Here is a 21,685-nt window from a genome sequence, read left to right on the forward strand (position 1 = left end):
GAAAAAGGGAATCCGACACGATATTAGAAGACGTCGCGTGACTTTTTTCTCTTCAATGTAAGCTCAGTTCAAGTCTATGTGTAGCCGAGTGCCACAAGACGAGGCATATCTGTTTGCCAATTTTCGCATCCTGTGCACTTCAAAACGATCTTCAAATATAATCGCGTGTGCTTCGTACTACACCGTATATACAAAAAAGTAAAATTTCCATATTTGCTATTCTTCTAAATGTTATGATTTACAGTGCCAGCAGTGTACATTTCTAGTCTGTATGGTAGTTGAGGTACATGAAAACTCAGAAGTCCGTCAACAGTTAAAAATGCACTAACTCACGCAATAATGTAGTTAGGAAGGTAAGATTGGACACAGATGCCTATAATGACGTGAGGTTCTTAAAACCAAAAACGAGTACAAAAAACCGGCCAGCAGATGGCACTGGACAGCAACACACAAGTAATGCAGCATGGGGATCGTGTACGTCGATATGCTGTAGACTCGCATCATCCCTACTCCGGCTGATAAACACCTGCTGGAAGGTACGACTTCTGCGCCGAGTGGCGCTCCACCCCACATTGTTAAACGTGTGAAAGATTTCTGACGCACGCTGCGTGCTGAGCAGTGACTTCCGTCAAGCTTGGCCTCCCAGGTCCCTATTCCTCAAACCTTGTGATTGTTGGTTGTGGGCTTACCTGTAATCGCAAGTCTACCGCGGTCGTTCGACCTCATTAGAGATACGAATTAATTATATCCGACGGCAGTTTTTCACCATATCTACGAATATGCTGTTCAGCGCTGTTCACAACATTGTACTTCGACTACAGGTACTGTTGATGAATGACAAGTTGAGCTTTTGTTATAAATAACTCCGTCTTTGTTAGAAATGAGCAGCAGCATCAGCACTCCGTCTTCAGGCCACAAGTGTCCCATCGGGATCATCTGACCGCTGTGTCATCCTCAACTGGGGATGCGGAAAGGTGGGGCGTGTGGTCAGCACACCGCTCTCCCGTTAAGACGGTTTTCTGTGACCGGAGCCGCTACTATTCAGTCGAGTAGCCCCTAAATTGGCATCACGAGGCTGAGTGCACCCCGAAAAATGGCAACAGCGCATGGCGGCCCGGATGGTCACCCATCCAAGTGCCGGCCACGCCAGACAGCGGTTAACTTCGGTGATCTGATGGGAACCGGTGTATCCACTGCGGCAAGGCCGTTGCCCCTTGTCAGAAATCAGTTGTTATTCTAATTATTGCTTTTGCGTCATATGAAGCGCCAACTGTTGGTCATTTTGTGCACCTTTTTTGGGTTCAGTAAAACGCCATGTCATTTCAAGCATATGCGTCAATTTTTACCACTCTACCTAAGTTAGTCAGTGAAGTATCGAGTTTTCAGATGTTAGCGGACTTTTGGATCACCCTGCATATTAGCAACGTGTGTGGTAAGTACGTATGACAACTCAGTTGACTTTCCTTCATAAGTGCATTTTTGTAACGGGACATCCTCCTCTAGCTTTCCTTTACTCAACAGCAATTGTCGATACCAATATTATTTTTTCTAACTTCGAACAGATCAATATTATCTCAGCTGCTTTTGAAAACTTTAATGTAATTTTATACACGATATGTTACAATTGAAGCTAAAATTTATGAAAGGGAATTAATTTAGTTTCGATGTTACAATCGATAAATATTAGCTCTGAATGTACAGTTAAAATCATTTTTTTAGAAACATTTGAAATTACAAATTATTTGGCACACGTAAAATTTATATTATTAATTACGCAATCTAGTACTGTCTATTGTCTTTATTTCTGAATTCATTTATGAAATAATAATAAAAACTAAGAGAAATTCATTTGTTAAGAAAACTCGTAAACCCTTTGGAATATTGTTATTTTCGCTGAGTGCGATAGTAGTAAGCATGCCTCTGATGCGATCGGACATAGTTTTGTATTTAGGGCGAACAATGTAATTTCGTCTTCGTTAATGTGAAAATTCAAAAGACTGTATGATATACTAAAATGTGACAAAAGATATTAGCGTAACAACAAAGATTCTGCAACAACGATTTTCAAGTTTATTTAGACCATAAAGACATAAAATGTGAGAATTTCAGCCTCAAGCATCAGACCCCTAGACAATAAGAACTGGAGCCAACTCTACACGAAAAGCAAAGTAAACTTGAAATTTTATTGTAATCTTCACTCCTCTCTAATTTTTCATAAAAGGCTTTGCTTATTGTGGACAATAACTGGAATTATGAAGGAGGGGATGAGTTACAACGTCAAAGTTAGTCTCTATTACTTTTAAGCTGTCTATTCCGTTCTTTTTACGTTATAATATCACCATCATTTCGTAACATTTTTTCGCACGCCTAATGAAGACAAATTAATTTCTTCACGAATCTGGGAATCCTTCGATAGTGATTTATGACACCAACGTAAATTTCAGCGAATCTGCGCGTTCACAATGAGAAAAGACATTATTCACATTTACTTGAACCTACAAAAGTGATATTACTGAATCTTGCAAGTAATTTTGAGTATGTACTCTCCAAACTGCAGAGCATTTGAAGTAGGTTCCATTCATACCTATCGCTTATTGGACTGATCCCTCAGGTTCTTGATAAATTAATCACTGGTTACGGCGTCGCTAATGTCCCCGATGTCGAGCTTACGAACAATCTGTGCGGGTCTCGTGGAGTGACGTGAATGAAGCGGTGCGGCCTCGTCTGCAGGCGTTTAGGCGGCCGTGGGCAACACGGAAACGCTGTTAGGGGCGGCTGCCTGTTAATTACGGCGGCGCGGGATTCTATGGAAATTAGGCGCCGCCGCTGCGGCGTGCCGGGCAGGGCCGCTGCCGCTGCCGCTGCCGGTTCAGGGCGCCGGGCAGGGGGGGCGGCCGCGTCGCCTCAGGGGGAGGCGCCAGCCACCAGCGCCATTCCTGAGGTCTTCCAGCACGGTACGTCTTGGGCTGGCCTTCCAGGTTGATAATGTGTAGTATTCAACGTGTGTGCAAAACATAAGAAAGAAAATAGCTTTCACTTTATGTGTCACTGCTAGAATTGCCCCCTACCAGAGATACTGTTGGTAGAATTTGTAGGGCAAGAAACGTAAATGAATGTGTAAGAGAGAAACTGGGACCAGTCGACTTCTCTTGGTTTTTTTTGGTTGTCTTGCACATAATTAGAACCGCATACCGTTCAGTGTTAGTCCACTGTGGATTTTATATCCTTAGGAACATAAATTCAATTTTATAAGTGAAAACAATTAGTTGATCGCGTAACTTCCGTGGTTTGATGTAACCAAAGCAATTTCTTTTCATTCATGCAAGTACAGCTTACATCTACAAACTATATATATTATACCCGCCTGAATTGTGTAGGGCCGACGCGAGCACGCAGAAGTACCGCAACACGACGTGGCATGGACTCGGACTAATGTCTGAAGTAGTGCTCGAGGGAATTGAAACCATTAATCCTGGAGTGCTGTCCATAAATTCATAAGAGTACGAGGGGGTAGAGATCTCTTACGAACAGCGCGTTGCGAGGCATCCCACATATGTTCAATAGTGTTCATGTCTGGGGAGTTTGGCGGCCAGCGGAAGTGTTTAAATCCAGAAGAGTGTTCTTGGAACCACTCTGTATCATTTCTGGACGTGTGGGGTTCCGCGTTATCCTGCTGGAATTGCCCAAGTCCGTCGGGATGCACAATGGGCATGAATGGATGCAGGTTATCACATAGGATGCTTACGTACGTGTCACCTGTCAGAGTCATATCTAGACGTATCAGGGGACCCATATCACTCCAACTGCACACGCCCCATACCATTACAGTGCCTCCATCAACTGGAACAGTACCCTGGTGACATGCAGAGTCCATGGATTCATATGGTTCTCTACATACCCGTACACATCGATCTGGTCGATACAATTTGAAAAGAGACTCGTCCAACCAGGCAACATGTTTGCAGTCATCAAGAGTCCAATGTCGGTGTTGAATGGTCCGCACGCTGACACGTTTTGATGGCCCAGCATAGAAATTTGCAGCAATTTGCGGAAGGGTTGCACTTCTGTCACGTTGAACGATTCTCTTCAGCCGTCGTCTGTCCCGTCCTTGCAGGATCTTTTTCCGACCGCAGCCATGTCGGAGATTTGATGTTTTACCGCATTCCTGGTATTCGCGGTACACTCGTGAAATGGTCGTACGGGAAATTCCGCACATCATCGCTATCTCGTCGATGCTGTGTCCCATCGCTCGTGCGCCGAATATCACGCCACGTTCAAACTCACTTAAATCTTGGTAACCTGCCATTGTAGCAGCAGTAACCGGTGGAACAGCTGTGCCAGACACTTTTTGTCCTGTATAGGCCTTGCCGACCGCAGCGCCGTACTCTGCCCGTTCACATATTTGAATACGCATTCCTATACTAGTTTGTTGCATTTTATACTGAACCGAACGTTCTTTGTCATGATCAAAAGAAAGAGTTTCCTGTTATTATTAGTAAATGCGAAAGTTTTTATGAATAACATAAATATGTTTTATGCCACTTCGACCAAGTATTGAAGCAATGTTTGCTTTTCTTTTTTTGTTTTACCTTTTTTTTAGGCAATTGTGCTTCCTAGAGCAATATGATAAATCTGCATTGTTTTCTTTATTTTCTGCGACATCCATCTGTTTCACGTTACAGATCAAAAATTTTCGATTATTACTTGAACTAAGCTTCGAAAATTTCAGTTTTGCTATAAATACTGTTTATTCTTAAGCAACATTCAGTAGAATAAGTACGTAGATACTCGGCCCTTTGTATATCCTCACTCAGTTTGCAGACTGTCTACCGCTTCATGTTCTTAAGGAAATCTGGTAAGACACTGGTCGCTTACGTAAACAAAGCAATCGTCATGAGATAACGGCCGATATCTATGTAACACACCCATTCTACAGGTAAAGCGGGTAAGACCTTAACTGCTATATGAACTGCTATATGAATTAACGTAGTCTAAGCTTACCTTACGGAAGTCTACGGTAGTTTTACGAAAATGGTTCAAATGGCTCTGAGCACTATGGCACTTAACTTCTGAGGTCATCAGTGCCCTAGAACTTAGAACTACTTAAACCTAACTGACCTAAGAACATCACACACATCTATGCCCGAGGCAGAATTCGAACCTGCGACCGTAGCGGTCGCGCGGTTCCAGACTGTAACGCCTAGAACCTCTCGGCCACTCCGGCCGGCGGTAGTTTTACTATTCTATTCACTGCCAAGTACCATAGTTTGATGAAACTTGGACAATATGTAGAAAGAACAGCTACAGTATAGTAAAGAGGTTAACTGGAAGAAATACGCAATGAGACGAACAGAAATGAGACTTTTATTCAAAGACAATAATTACACAGAAGCCACCACGATTTGTAGTGTTCCGTGGATATTACAAAAGACGCGTCATGGTCGATAATAGGGTGTGTGACCACGATGAACGGTAATGCACCCTTTGCAACCTCCTTCCATGCTGGCCACAAGACCGGTAACGAGTTATTATGATGTCCGTTCCATTACTCCACCAGCGCGCTTGCCAACTGCTGGGTGGCCCTCGAAGCATGTGCGCGTGCTGCAGAACGTCTCCCCGACACATTCTACACATGATAGATGAGATTTAAATCAGAGGAACGGGCAGGGCAATCCATTCGCAGAATATCCTCTCGTTCGCAGAGCTCTTCCACATGCGCACTTCCATGCCATGACGCTTTGCCATCCATTAAAATGAAGTCAAGTCCGAATGCATTCCTGAAACGAAGCACTTGAGGAAGGAGTGCAATATCACGCAGGATTGACCTGTGAGTGCACTGTGTTGAATGAATTGGAGGTCAGTACGCCCACGCAACCTTATGTCTCCTTACACCACAACACGTGCACCACCAGAACGATCATATTCGATAATGCTAGACGTACCCTCATGTGGCGAGAGCCGCTAGAATGAAATGCAGCCGGCAACATTCTGATTCTAATCCCTAGGTACTTAGCTGATTCTACAGCCTTTGTGTCATATATAGTTTAACCAAAATTTAACGTATTTTTTTAGCACTTCACACTCTTCATTGTGTGAGGTCTATTGCCACTTTTCACACCTTGCAGATGTTGTTGTTGTTGTTGTGGTCTTCAGTCCAGAGACTGGTTTGATGCAGGTCTCCATGCTACTCTATCCTGTGCAAGCTTTTTCATCTCACAGTACCTGCTGCAACCTACATCCTTCTGAATCTGTTTAGTGTATTCATCTCTTGGTCTCCCTCTACGAATTTTACCCTCCACACTGCCCTCAAGTACTAAGTTGGTGATCCCTTGATGCCTCAAGATATGTCCTACCAAGCGATCCCTTCTGCTAGTCAAGTTGTGCCACAGATTTCTCTTCTTCCCAATTCTATTCAACACCTCCTCATTAGTTATGTGATCTACCCCTCTAATCTTCAGCATTCTTAAGTAGCACCACATTTCGAAAGCTTCTATTCTCTTCTTGTCCAAACTACACTCCTGGAAATTGAAATAAGAACACCGTGAATTCATTGTCCCAGGAAGGGGAAACTTTATTGACACATTCCTGGGGTCAGATACATCACATGATCACACTGACAGAACCAAAGGCACATAGACACAGGCAACAGAGCATGCACAATGTCGGCACTAGTACAGTGTATATCTACCTTTCGTAGCAATGCAGGCTGCTATTCTCCCATGGAGACGATCGTAGAAATGCTGGATGTAGTCCTGTGGAACGGCTTGCCATGCCATTTCCACCTGGCGCCTCAGTTGGACCAGCGTTCGTGCTGGACGTGCAGACCGCGTGAGACGACGCTTCATCCAGTCCCAATCATGCTCAATGGGGGACAGATCCGGAGATCTTGCTGGCCAGGGTAGTTGACTTACACCTTCTAGAGCACGTTGGGTGGCACGGGATACATGCGGACGTGCATTGTCCTGTTGGAACAGCAAGTTCCCTTGCCGGTCTAGGAATGGTAGAACGATGGGTTCGATGACGGTTTGGATGTACCGTGCACTATTCAGTGTCCCCTCGACGATCACCAGTGGTGTACGGCCAGTGTAGGAGATCGCTCCCCACACCATGATGCCGGGTGTTGGCCCTGTGTGCCTCGGTCGTATGCAGTCCTGATTGTGGCGCTCACCTGCATGGCACCAAACACGCATACGACCATCATTGGCACCAAGGCAGAAGCGACTCTCATCGCTGAAGACGACACGTCTCCATTCGTCCCTCCATTCACGCCTATCGCGACACCACTGGAGGCGGGCTGCACGATGTTGGGGAGTGAGCGGAAGACGGCCTAACGGTGTGCGGGACCGTAGCCCAGCTTCATGGAGACGGTTGCGAATGGTCCTCGCCGATACCCCAGGAGCAACAGTGTCCCTAATTTGCTGGAAGTGGCGGTGCGGTCCCCTACGGCACTGCGTAGGATCCTACGGTCTTGGCGTGCATCCGTGCGTCGCTGCGGTCCGGTCCCAGGTCGACGGGCACGTGCACCTTCCGCCGACCACTGGCGACAACATCGATGTACTGTGGCGACCTCACGCCCCACGTGTTGAGCAATTCGGCGGTACGTCCACCCGGCCTCCCGCATGCCCACTATACGCCCTCGCTCAAAGTCCGTCAACTGCACATACGGTTCACGTCCACGCTGTCGCGGCATGGTACCAGTGTTAAAGACTGCGATGGAGCTCCGTATGCCACGGCAAACTGGCTGACACTGACGGCGGCGGTGCACAAATGCTGCGCAGCTAGCGCCATTCGACGGCCAACACCGCGGTTCCTGGTGTGTCCGCTATGCCGTGCGTGTGATCATTGCTTGTACAGCCCTCTCGCAGTGTCCGGAGCAAGTATGGTGGGTCTGACACACCGGTGTCAATGTGTTCTTTTTTCCATTTCCAGGAGTGTATTTACCGTCCACGTTTCACTTCCATACATGGCTACACTCCATACAAATACTTTCAGAAACGACTTCCTGACACTTAAATCTATACTTGATGTTAACAAAATTCTCTTCTTCAGAAACTCTTTCCTTGCCATTGTGCCAGCCGGAGTGGCCGTGCGGTTCTGGGCGCTACAGTCTGGAGCCGAGCGACCGCTACGGTCGCAGGTTCGAATCCTGCCTCGGGCATGGATGTGTGTGATGTCCTTAGGTTAGTTAGGTTTAAGTAGTTCTAAATTCTAGGCGACTGATGACCTCATAAGTTAAGTCGCATAGTGATCAGAGCCATTTGAACCTTGCCATTGCCAGTCTACATTTTATATCCGCTCCACTTCGATCATGATCAGTTATTTTGCTCCCAAACAGCAAAACTCATTTACTACTTTAAGCGTCTCATTTCCTAATCTAATTCCCGCAGCACCACCCGATTTAATTCGACTACATTCCATTATCCTCGTTTTGCTTTTGTTGATGTTCATCTTATATCCTCCTTTCAAGACACTGTTCATTTCATTCAACTGCTCTTCCAGGTGCTTTGCTGTCTCTGACAGAATTACAGTGTCATCGGCGAACCTCAAAATTTTTATTTCTTCTTCATGGATTTTAATACCTACTCCGAACTTCTCTTTTGTTTCCTTTACTGCTTGCTCAATATACAGATTGAATAACATCGGGGAGAGGCTACAACCCTATCTCACTCCCTTCCCAACCACTGCTTCCCTTTCATGTCCCTCGACTCTTACAACTGTACAAATTGTAAATAGCCTTTCGCTCCCTGTATTTTACCCCTGCCACCTTCACAATTTGAAAGAGAGTATTCCAGTCAACATTGTCAAAAGCTTTCTCTAAGTCTACAAATGCTAGAAACGTAGGTTTGCCTTTCCTTAATCTTTCTTCTATGATAAGTCGTAGTGTCAATATTGCCTCACGTGTTCCAACATTTCTACGGAATCCAAACTGATCTTCCCCGAGGTCGGCTTCTACCAGTTTTTCCATTCGTCTGTATAGAATTCGTGTTAGTATTTTGCAGCTGTGACTTATTAAACTGATAGTTCGGTAATTTTCACATCTGTCAACACCTGCTTTCTTTGGGATTGGAATTATTATATTCTTCTTGAAGTCTGAGGTCTGAGATATCTTGCAGATGTCATTTCTAAATCATTTTTCATCTCGTCTTCTGGCCGACGATAGTCTGCAGGCCCGGCAGCCAGCACGCACTCAGGCTGCAGCGAAGGCGAGTAGTTTTGTAAGTGACGACGTCTACGCACAACATTTAAACGCATTTGCGGATGTTATATACCACTGCATAGCAATATTACACACGGATAGGAGAAATCAAACAGCTCACCCCGTTGCTGTTTTGCAACTTCCTTCTTATTTAATCAACCCAACGTCTGCACGATGTACATAAAATGAACAGCCTCTCGTTGCGACAACGGTTGGGTGAAGAACAGTATTATGGTATTGCGGTGGCTGTGTTATTCCGAATTACGATTCAAAGTTCCTTTGGACATGCACGCCTGTCCGGAGGAACAACATTGCGGCGACTACAGCCGTTACGAAATATATTAAATATATTCGAAACTGTGAATACGGACAACCATCAGCTGTAGAATGGGATGACGACAACAAAAGTTTGTACTGGCTGGGGACTCGAACCGTGATTTCCGGCTTATCGCCAGACGTCGCCTTACATTTTGGCTATCCGAGGTCGACTCATGGCCAGCCCAAACATCCATATGTCAACAACCACCCGCCTGCTAGCTGTACTCGTACATCCATTATGTATATTCCCGTACAGGGAAGACATTTTATTTGAAGGTCGCTTGCCCAGTGTCGGCGGATAACTACGATATTACAGTGCCTGTGTTATTCTGAATTAGGACGCAATGTTCCTTTGGACACGCATGCAAGACACGGTTGACGATGTATGGAAGTTTGGGTCTGGCCATGAGTGGTGGTCTTATAGTCTAACGATAAGGCGACCGCTCGTGGTAACCGGAGAATCCGGCTTCGAATCCTGGTCTGACACAAATTTTCATTGTCGTCATTCTGTTCGCAGCTGATGGTTGTTCATATTCGCAAATGCCGAAGATCAGTATTAGTCGGACATCTGCGGGCTGGACACGGAACTTATCTTCTCTTAGAAATGAATTTAGCAATTAATTTTTTTTTGCTTAGAGGCAGATGTTTGCAGCCCTGATACTCAATGAGATACTCGGGCCACAGTACCGTAGCACGCCGCTAGAGAAGACAAAACAAAACTGCGCAGCCCCTTTGATAAAGCGGGACGTCGTTCGGTAATTCATTCTCGGCAACAACGGAAATGTTGCAGCTCTGGCAGGCTAATCCAGATGGCTTCTTTAGCCGTCTGTACTGGCATGACGGAGCTGCAACATTTCCGCTGTTGCCGAAAATGAAATACCGAACGACTCCCCGCCTTACCAAAGGGGCTGCGCAGTTTTGTTTTGTCTTCTCTAGCGGCGTGCTACGGTACTGTTTATCAGAGATATCAGTATACGATCAAGGCTGCAAACGGGCAACAAATTAATGGCCTGTCTTTAATTTTTCGGAGTAATAACTAAAACTACACGTAGTTCTCGCTCTGAAACACCTTGAAAGCCAATCAAAAATAGGAAGTGCAGTCACTGGGGACATAGTACGGGGTCGATCACAAGTAGTCCCATGTTCCAAAAGACGAATGTGCGATAACTACGAACCACACAGAAGAAGACGTATATCAGTGGATAAAGAAACTCATATTACAGGTGCGCAAAATGGGCATCGTTTGTGATATGGAAAATGTCGATTCTTGCATTCAGTTGATTGAAGTCGCTCATACGGATGGCCTGGGAAGGTGTGACAGTGACCCGCTCTGGAAATTTCATTGTGTTGCCTATCTAGAGCCGTGAACTAATTCGATGGGACCATGTGGAGTGGACGATTTGCCTACATGTTCTGACACGCCTGACGCCTAGTGCCGCTGCTCTATCAACTGATATATTCTGTCATTTTTCTTTATAACTTGTAATTCTTGCGCAGCCATCTTCTGAAACTCTTGAAATACTCGTGAATAACCCTGTAAACTACCAATAAATCTAATCTAAAAGTCACAATCATGGCCAGTATATGAAGTTAGGGTGACTTAATAATACGGGGTGTTCATGAAATAATGTCCCAGTTATGAATTTTAATAGTATCAGCTGTGTGCATTGTAGAGTAGTTTATGCCAACCGTAAACAAAATCTGAGAGTAAGTACGTCAACTGTTGTTGACTTGTACAGGGTGTTTCGAAATGAAGATACCGGTTTTAAGGCATTGTAACATTTCTTACGTTCAACTTACAATTGTAAATGATACGCCAGATGAAAAAGCAACTCAGTTTTGTTTTTATACCTGTGCGCAATGAGATGAGTATGGAATGACAAAGAATGACAGAAAAACGTGTTAAACGAGTGCGTATCTTTCACGCTTAGCCCCAATAAAAAAAAAACCACGGAAAGCTTATGTGCCTTTCTGTTTCGGCGAATAAACTGTAACTGATCTTTCTTACCTTAATGCGCTACAGCTAAGGCCCGTTCCTCAATGGGCAGAAGCTGAACAATACAGTTTTGTTTGGGAGCAAGATGGTGCGCCGCCTCACTGGCATAACTCGGTACGCGACTGGTTAAACGACGTTGTATGTGACCGGCGGATTGGGTGCAAGGGGCCGGTTGACACAGCATTTTATGCGTGACCTCCACGTTCACACACGATCTGACGCAATCATGTGTAGACACCAGCTGATCTATCCGAATTTAGGAACAGTGTTATTGCAACAATTACTCCTGACACACTGATCAGTGTTTCGGAACAACTCACCTAACGACTCGATGTGTGATCGGAGTTCACACTGAATAATTGTAAGAAAAATTGTTTGTGTTTCTCTTTCATTTGGTGTGTTATTTATAATTGTAAGGTGAATGTAATTTGTGCTACAAAACCTTAAAGCCCGTATATTCATTTTGAAACACCCTGTATTAACAACATACTTTTTTAAGAATTACTAATGTGCAAGTAGGATCCGGAACCTGAACATATCGTTTAGCACAGTCTTAGCAATATGCAGGCACTTTCAATGTCGTGTACTGACAATAGTACAATGACCATCACAAAAAAACTTTAAATCCAAATTTCGTTAACTGTTGTTGACTTTAACTCACAACATACTTTTTGAAGAAACAGTGATGTATAAGTAATGTCCTGAACCTGAAATTATTGAATATGACATTAACCGGGAACAGGGACATCTACAACTAAAACCTACATTTTTCCGTTAAGTTCAACTGAAAAGTTTAAAATATTTCTGAAATGTGGTGGAAGAGTTTATTAAAAACAATAAATATTTATTTCAAAATTATAAAATACACTCACAGAAAATTTCACAACATCAAAAAATAATTAACACAAAAATAATGAAATTTCAGTAATACATTTGTGTAGGTAATGTATTTGTGAGGTGGCAGTATTTTGGCACTTTACAAAACATCCATACCCCTCCTACACTCGTGATTGAATGGTGATCAGACATCTGTTAATAGGCCTGGAACCGTTTATTAAAGCAAAAAAAAAAAAAAAAAAAAAAAAAAAAAAGACTAACGTCGTTAGGTACACCTATATACTAATCCTCGTAGTTCACTTATTTGTTGGGTGATGGGCTTTTATATAGACTTGCTGCGTAAGCTTAGTGAAGCCTTGGGCCCGAGGCTGTACGCCGCAGCAGGGGGCAGACAAGGAGCCCACTGGGGTGTGTCAGGGCGGCAGTAGATGGTTCTTGGAGGGACGCTCGCTTGGGCCTTCCACAGAAACGCGGAGTAGTGTGTGAATGCAGTCGGTGACCCGGGTGGGGGCCGAGCACATTCGCTTAAATCATTGGTAGGAGGGATGGCGTCTGGAAAATTCTACGAAAACTTGACTGTGATTGGCTGGAGTCGTTTAGTATGAGGAAGAGGGAGTATGCACAATGATTCGCTCGCACATGCCTAGAGGGGAGATAAAGAGAGAAGAGCTGGTGAGCCGGCAGTTTTAGCTACGGGGATTCCTGTTTGAACTCTGCAAGGAGCAGGTGACCCTGTCTCAGAGAGCAGGAACATTTTCTTGTCTTCGCGCCAAAGCGCACAGAAGAAATCTGTTTCAGCCTCAGTGCGACGCAGAACTTCTGTCTTAAACATCATTTGGGGCACTGTATTGGGAGTCTTCGTCTTGCGTCTGGCATGCGGTTCTTGGGAGCGCTTTGTTGTTATTCGCTCGTGCTTAAGACGTTGCTGAATTCTGCCTTGTACTGGGAGTTCACGTCTTACGTCTGTTCCTGGCAGTAGAGTCGCAAGATTCACTTTTGCTTTGGCAGTTAGCAGTCTGCTGACTAAGGTCTTAGGTTTCAGCTCTTTAAACACATTTGCGGGTTTACAGCTATGTCGGCAGCGGCAGTTGCATCGAGTATCATCACTGCAATCAACTAGCACGCTTTTGCTACGGTGATACAGCCAACGACGCCGGCTTCTTTGGGCAGACGGAGATAAAATTGTTAGGTTCAGGTGTAAAAGTTACTCCACTGAGGTCACAGGCAAGTTAATCCTTTCCAGTAACCTCATCTAGGTCTTGATACGACAGACGGAGTGGGTCACATGGTGTTACTTTCTCAGATCGCGCTATCCAGTTTGGGAAGAAGCAGGTAGAAGTTCTCCAATATTAGTTAAGTCCATTTATTTCACAATTGTTACCATCCAAAAGATAGGCATTGTTTCTTATTTGTGTCAGTAAATTTCTTGCCTTTTATTTAAATAAACTGTATGGTGACCACTAGCGTTTGTCCTTCCAATAACATTATAAACTGAAGCGCCAAAGAAACTGGTATAGGCACGCATATTCAAATACAGAGATATTTAAACAGGCAGAATACGGCGCTGCGGTCGGCAACACTTGTATGGGGCAACAAGAGTCTGGCGCAGTTATTTCTACAGTGGCAGGTTATCAAGATTTGAACGTAATGTTATAGTCGGTGCACGAGCGGTGGGACATAGCTTCTCCGAGATAGTGATGAAGTAGGGATTTTCTTTCTGGCACGGTCATTTCACGAGTGTACCGTGAATATCAGGAATCCAGTGAAACATCGAATCTCCGACATCGCTGCGGCCGGAAAAAGATCCTGCAAGAACGAGACCAACGACGACTGAAGAGAATATCTCAACGTGACAGAAGCGCAAACCTTCCGCAAATTGCTGCAGATTTTAATGCTCGGCCATCAACAAGTGTCAGCGTGCGAACCATTTAACGAAACATCATCGAAATGAACTTTCGGAGCCGAAGACCCACTCGTTTAGTGAGTGTACCCTTGATGATTGCACGACTGTTCCAGTGGCCACTTGAATTTTTGGTTTAAGCTAATAATTTTGTGAAGTTTTGTTGGTATTGGTATTAGCTGTGGTGTAGCGGTATTAATACAAGTAGTTGCTTTCTTAGTAGACAGAGAGTTTCGAGACCGCTGTTGTTAGTTCTATAAATAGTTCTACTGGTGTAACTGATCTTACGTGACATAGACATATAGTTTTTTGAGTAAATGTAAAATTTTACCATGACTGAGAAGAGTGGGCTCTGTCGTAGGTTTGTCAGTAGTGGGTTACGGTGTGGGATTTGTTCAAAGTATTTTCATTGCGGGAAATGCAGTGGGGAAGCCAGTGGGCATTCTAGCGGATCCTCTCCTGGGAATGCCGAATTTGTAGTAGAAATAAGTTGATAGAGGAGCTGGAGCGTTAGATCTGTGCCCTTCAGGTGCAGTTACAACGCGCAAAGGAGGAACTAGATAGGTTGAGGAGAGTGAAGGGTGCTGAGGAATGAGAACTGGCATTTGGCAAGAAGGCAGCTAGGGGTAGAAAGTATTCAGACATACTTTGCGTATATGCAATAGATTTGACCAACTGTCAGAGTTGAGTGGAGAGGAGCCTCTTTTAGCTGTATATGTTGGAGAATATGCAGCAGTCTTCAGCAGTTAGGAGGCTTAGTTCAGTTGCAAAGTCTAACAGAAAGAAGAAGGTTCTGCTGCTTGGTAGTTCGCACGGTAGAGGTGTGGGCGAGAAGTTGCAGGAAGTGTTGGGGAGTGAGTACCAGGTCACCAGCATTGTGAAGCCTCATGCAGGGTTTGATCAAGTGACTGACAACATAGAGGAGCTATGAAGGAATTTTACGAAGGAGAATCAGGTATTGGTACCGGGTAAATCAGGGAACAGTCTTGATAGGGACGGGGAATATGATGTAGTTGGTGACCTGGTAAAGATAGCTACTCAAACTGGTGGCACTAATGTGCATTTCGTGCAACTCTTTCAGCGTCACGATTGGCCTCATCATATTGCGGCTGTTAGGCACGTTAACATGGGGCTGGAGAGGATGCTGATGGCAGAGGGCATGGGTCACATTTCAGTGGTGCCAGTTGGGTCTGTCAGTAGATCGGGTTTCACTAGGCATGGCCTGCACCTCAATAGGTATAGGAAGGGGAGGCTGGGAAAGCTAATAGGTGACAGTGTAGTGGGTGGTACTTGGTGTTAGAGCTGCACCTTTTGTAGACTGCAATCAGCTGATTCGTATTCCTGCTTAAAGGAAGTCCCTCTAACTAAGAGCTCACCTTCAGAGGACGTCATGTTTCCAAGTAGAGAAGGAATTAGCATACGTCGTCAAAATATAAGAGGTGTTAGAGATAAAGTTACTGAACTGCTTGTAGATGTTGACTCTGAAATTTGTTGGTACATCGGAGCACCACTTAAATAATTCGACAATTCAGAGGCTTCCTTTACCAGGATACAGATTAGCTGGCTGTTTTTCAAGGAGTTCCTGGCGGGGTGGGGGAGTGGCTATGTACGAAAAAAACGGTATTCCACTTGATTCCATAGACGTATCACGGCACTGCAGTGAACATATATCTGAATGTTGTACAGCGGCTGTTGAATTCAGTGAAACTAAACTTCTAATTGTTGTTACTTATAGGTCCCCTAACTCTGACTTCAGAGTATTTCTCCTCAAGCTAGAGGGGTTTCTTGATTCACTTTATACGAAATACCAAAAATCAGTTATATGTGGTGACCTCAATACAAATTTTGTATATGATGGTGCAAGAAAAAAGAATGTTAGTAGATCTCATTAATTCATATGATCTGATGCAGACTCTGTTTTCTCCAACTAGGGTGCAAGGAAACAGTAGCAAAGGCTTAAACAATATTTTCATTCATTCTTAATTACTAAATGGGCATTCAGTTAGTAAAAGGGTAAATGGCCTTTCAGACCATGATGCACAAATTTTAACACTAAAAGGTTGTTTTACTCAGACATATGTCACATATACTTACAAACCATGCAGGAAAGTTAATCTAAAACCAATAGAGAGTTTTTTAAACCTCGTCAAGGAACAAGAGTGGCAGGACGTCTATAGTGCCGATAACATAGATGATAAATATAATGCTTTCCTTAACACATTTCTCATGCTCTTTGAGAGTTACTTTCCGTTAGAACGTTCTATACGGGGTAAGGGCAGTATAGGCAGCCTGGGTGGCTGACTAGTGGGATAAGGATATCATGTAAAACAAAGCGGGAATTATATCAAAATGTTAGAAATACTCACAATCAAGCTACAGTGTCCATTACAAACAGTGTTTGCTAAAGTTATTGAAAAGGCTGTGTATGTAACGATAATTGATCATTTTATATCACACGATTTGTTATGAAATGTACAGTTCGGCTTTAGAAGTCGTTTAACAATTCTTTTCTCTGCGACGTACTGGATGGGTTAAACAAAAGGTTTCGAACACTAGGCATAATTTTTGATTTAACTAAGGCGTTTGACTGTGTTGATCACAAAATATTGTGCCAGAAATTGGACCATTACGGTATATGGGGAGTAGCTCACAATTGGTTCACCTCTTACTTTAGCAACAGACAGGAGAAGGTCATTATTCACAATTCTGAGAATGGCTGTGATGTGAGGTCTGAGTGTGGTACAGTCAAGTGGGAGGTGCCCCAGGGATCAGTGTTGGGTCCACTCCTGTTCCTTATATATATAAATCATATGCCCTCTAGTACTATGGGAAACTTTAAAATATTTCTGATTGCTGATGACACTAGCTTAGTAGTAAAGGATGTTGTGTGCAACATTGGCCCAGTTTCAAATAGTGGAGTTCATGACCTAAGTTCATGGCTTGTAGAAAATAAACTGAAGCTAAATGACAGTAAGGCTCAGTTTTGACAGTTTGTAACACACAGTTCAACAAAACCTGACTTTCTAATTTCACAGAATGGGCATATGATTACTGAAACTGAACAGTTCAAATTTCTAGGTGTTCAGATACAAGTAAACTGTCGTGGAAAGCCCACGTTCAGGATCTTGTTCAAAGACTTAATGCTACCATTTTTGCTATTCGAAAGGTATCTGAAGTGAGTGAACGCTTGACACGAAAATTAGGCTATTTTGCTTATTTTTATTCGCTTATGTCGTATGGAATTATGTTTTGGGGTAACTCTTCCCATTTTAAAAGGATATTTTCAACTCAGAAACGGGCGGTTCGGGGAATAAGTGGTGTAAGTCCACGAACTCTTGTTGACCCCTGTTCACGAAGCTGGGTAACTTGACATTGGCCTCTCAGTGTATATATTCCTTACTGTCATTTTTTGTTAACAAAATTAGCTTATTCCCAAGAATAAGCAGGTTTCACTCGGTTAATACTCGGCACAAATCAAACTTGTACTTGGTTTGGACTTCCTTAACTCTTGTGCAGAAAGGTGTGCGGTATACTGTTGCATCCATTTTCAATAAGATACCACTCGACTTAAAAAATCTTAGCAGTAATCCACGCGCTTTCAAATCGAAACTGAAGAGTTTCCTGATGGGTCACTCCTTATATTCTGACGAGGAGTTCCTTGTAAAATTAAGGTAATTCTTATTGTATTGTTGATTACGTTACTTAAACTTATGGATTGACTTTTTTTGGTTCATAAACATTTTATTTTCACCTGTTACTACTTTTATGTTCTAATTTCATGTACTGACATGTTCCATGACCTTGGAGATTTGATCCTCAATTTGGTCTCAATGATGTTGACGTGTAAATAAATAAATAAAACACAAAGCTTTACGCCTCGCCTGGGCACGTCAACAGCGACATTGGTCTGTTGCTGACATGTTGCCTGGTCATGACAGTCTCGTTTCATATTGTATCGAGCGTATGGGCGTGTACGGGAATGGAGACAACATAATGAATCCGTGGACCTTGCATGTCAGAAGGGACTGTTAAAGCTGATGGAGGCTCTGTAATGGTTTTGGGCGTGTACAGTTGGAGTGATATGGGACCCCTGATACGTCTAGATACGACTCTGACAGGTGATACATACGTAAGCATCCTACCTGATTACCTCCATCCACTCATGTTCATTGTCCATTCCGACAAACTTAGGCAATTCCAGCAGGACAGTGCGACACCCCACACGTCGAGAATTGCTACAGAGTGGCTCGAGGAACACTCCTCCGAATTTAAACAGTTCCGCTGGGCACCAAACTCCCCATGTATGAACTTTATTGAGCATATCTGGGATGTCTTGCAACGTGCTTTTCGGCAGAGATCTCCACCCCTCGTACTCTTACGGACTTATGGACAGCCCTGCAAGATTCATGATCTCAATTGCCTCCAGTACTTTTTCAGACATTAGTCGAGTCCACGCTACGTCATGTTGCGTCACTTCTGCGTGCTCGCGGTGGCCTACACGATATTAGGCAGGTGTATCAGTTTCTTTGGCTCTTCAGTGTAGTTTATCCTTGATCCTTCTGTTACTGATGTGATTATTGTTTCAATTTGTGCTCTAACTTTAGCCACAGAGTATTTAGAGTGTCAGGGTCAGATTTTAGGATCGGGTTAATTTAAAGTTTCCGTTGGGCACATTAACACTGATAGGTGTCCCCGTCCGCTTACCTCGAAACTCCTGTGTTGAGCGATAGAAAAGTACTCGCTAAAGTTACGCTTCTACCAAACACACACCCAACGAGCCGGCGCGCGTTAGATATTTAAGCGGTTAACATCGCAAGATCACAGGTTAATGTGACCGCGAGATAAGCCATTGTCAATGTGAAATGCTGGTACATTAATAACTGATGTGACCGCCACATTGTTGAATGCAAGCATGCAATTGTTGATGCGTTGTGGTGCATAAATGCCAGATGTAGTTTGTGGGATGGAGTTCCATGACTGTTTCTCTTGGTCGGTCAATACAGGGGCTGTTAATGCAGGTTGTCGATGACGCTGGAGTTGTCGTCCGCTGAGTCCCATATGCCCTCGACTGGGAACTGATGTGGCGATAGAGCAGCTGAAGGCAACATTTCCGCCTCGGAGAGCATTTTGAGTTACAGCAGCGGTATGTGGGCGAGCGTTATCCTGTTGGAAACCACTCCCTGGAATGCTGTTTATGAATGGCAGCATAACAGGTCGAATCACCAGACTGACGTACAAATTTGCAATCAGTGTGCGTAGGATAACCGCGAGAGTGCTTCTGCTGTTATACGAAATCGCACCCCAGACCGTAATTCTTGATTAGGTCCAGTGTGTCTAGCACACAGACAGGGTGATAGCGGGCCGTCAACAGCCATCCTTCTGACCAACGCAACGCCATCACTGGCATCGAGGCAGAACCAGCTGTCATTTAAAATTACAACAGGTCTCCAGCCTGCCTTCCAATGAGCTCTCACTTGACAACACTGAAGTCGCAGATGGCGGTGGTTTGCGGTCAGTGGAATGCTCGCTGCAGGGCGTCTGAATCGGAGCTGTCCTTGAGCAATCGAATTCTAAGGCTCGTTTCACACTGGGACACTTGTGACGGTCACTGGTGACGGTCACCGGTGACTGTGGCGAACACTCCTGGGCCACTGGTGTCCCACACTGCAGCTGTTGCCAACTGATTAGTTGGTGAAATGGACTCGAGCGAGGAGGAACTGTTGTTAGTACTTGTAATGAGGAGGAGGAGGAGAATGAAGACAAAACGTTCATTACACATACATCCACTTCTACGTGATCGGCTGGAGAAAGGATTGTATTACACCCTTTATGACGATCTGAGACAATCTGAGAAGACGTTTTTTCAGTATTTTCGAATGTCAAAAACTTCATTTGATGAATTACTAGCATTCTCCTTGTAGGTTATTAACCTCCGAGCCTCGTACAGGGGTAGAAAATATATTTCGCTATTCTTGTGGTCCGAAAAATACGGTATTAAAGTGAAAAAAGAATATAGAACTTACCAATTTTGTTTCTTTCATCTATGCTCTTTTCATCGAAATCAGGCACAAACTTTGTAATAATTTCTTGCCACGCTTTCATTTTCATGACTTTGTTACTTTAGTCATTGCTTTTCATATCCCAAATAACGGGACGACTTTCCACTTCACTTATAAAATCTCCTGTGTTGATGAACTCTAAAATCATGGCTGCACTGTGTGGAGAACCACTGGGCTCAGCAACGGCTGCCTGTCTGTTGGCAACTCTGCACTGCTGTGTCTGTGATCGGTGTCCCAGTGTGAACACTCCAATACAAGCTAATGCATGTCCGGCGGTGACCACAGCGAACACAGTGTCGGTGTCCGTCACATGTGGCGAGGGTGAGTCACTGCTGGGTCACCGTGACTCGGTGACTCAGTGCAGTGTCCGGGTGTGAATGCTCCAATTCAAACGAAGGTATCTCTATCAGTGACCGTCACCGGTGACCGTCACAAGTGTCCCAGTGTGAAACGAGCCTAACAGTTGGTTGTGCCACATTGGTTCAGCTGTTGCTCACATTGCAGTTGGCGATTTAGTACGATGCGCCAGAGCCACAAGCCGAACACGATGGTCTTTCCTCTCGGTAGTGCTAGTGGCCATCCGGAGCCCGGTCTTTTTGCTGCCAGCAATGACGTACAGTAGCTATATTCCTGCCAAGTCTTTCTGCATTGTCGCAGAAGGAACATCCAGCTTCCCGTAGACGACCTCATTCAAATTCAGAGAGGTGCTGATAATGGTGTCGTTGTTGCCTCAAATGCATTCTTGACTACCATCAACTCCCCACGTCAGTCTCTAAGGGAACTAACACGACCGCTACCTTGCATGCATTGTCGTAGTGGTGCTACTAGTGCCTTACTTGTGCGAATAGCGCCGAATTTGAACAGATATCATCTTTCAGATACAGAAACACTCCAGCCGCGAGGGTTTAGCCGAGCGGTCTAGGGCGCTGCAGCCATGGACTGTGCGGCTGGTCCAGGCGGAGGTTCGAGTCCTCCCTCGGGCATGGTTGTGTGTGTTTGTCCTTGGGATAGTTTGGGTTAAGTAGTGTGTAAGCTTAGGGACTGATGACCTTAGTAGTTAAGTCCCATAAGATTTCACACACATTTGAGCATTTTTTGAGCAGAAACACTCCTACTAACTTCCGTTTATGTCGCACAACTCCTTCTTGATATTGCGACTTTTTCTCTTCAGTGTGTAAAAAGGTGACTAGATTACAGTATTTTGCGAAGGTGGGCATAAATTATCCCTGCACCCTTGGTATTGGGAGGGTTCACGGGTGCAGTTAAAGAGTAACCAAACAGTTCAAAGCGTAAGAGGAGTATCTTACTGCCGCCGCTGTGGCCGAGCGGTTCTAGCCGCTTCAGTTCGGAACCGCGCTGCTGCTACGGTCACAGGTTCG

At 44.4% G+C, this 21,685-nt stretch overlaps 1 pseudogene; it reads right to left on the reverse strand.

Moving 5' to 3' along the window:
- Window positions 1–1,094: 1,094 nt before the first annotated feature.
- On the reverse strand, window positions 1,095–1,212 carry LOC126163407 (5S ribosomal RNA; annotated as a pseudogene).
- Between the last annotated feature and the right edge of the window lie 20,473 nt (window positions 1,213–21,685).

This window comes from Schistocerca cancellata, chromosome 2, assembly GCF_023864275.1.
Source record: "Schistocerca cancellata isolate TAMUIC-IGC-003103 chromosome 2, iqSchCanc2.1, whole genome shotgun sequence".
NCBI lineage: Eukaryota > Metazoa > Arthropoda > Insecta > Orthoptera > Acrididae > Schistocerca > Schistocerca cancellata.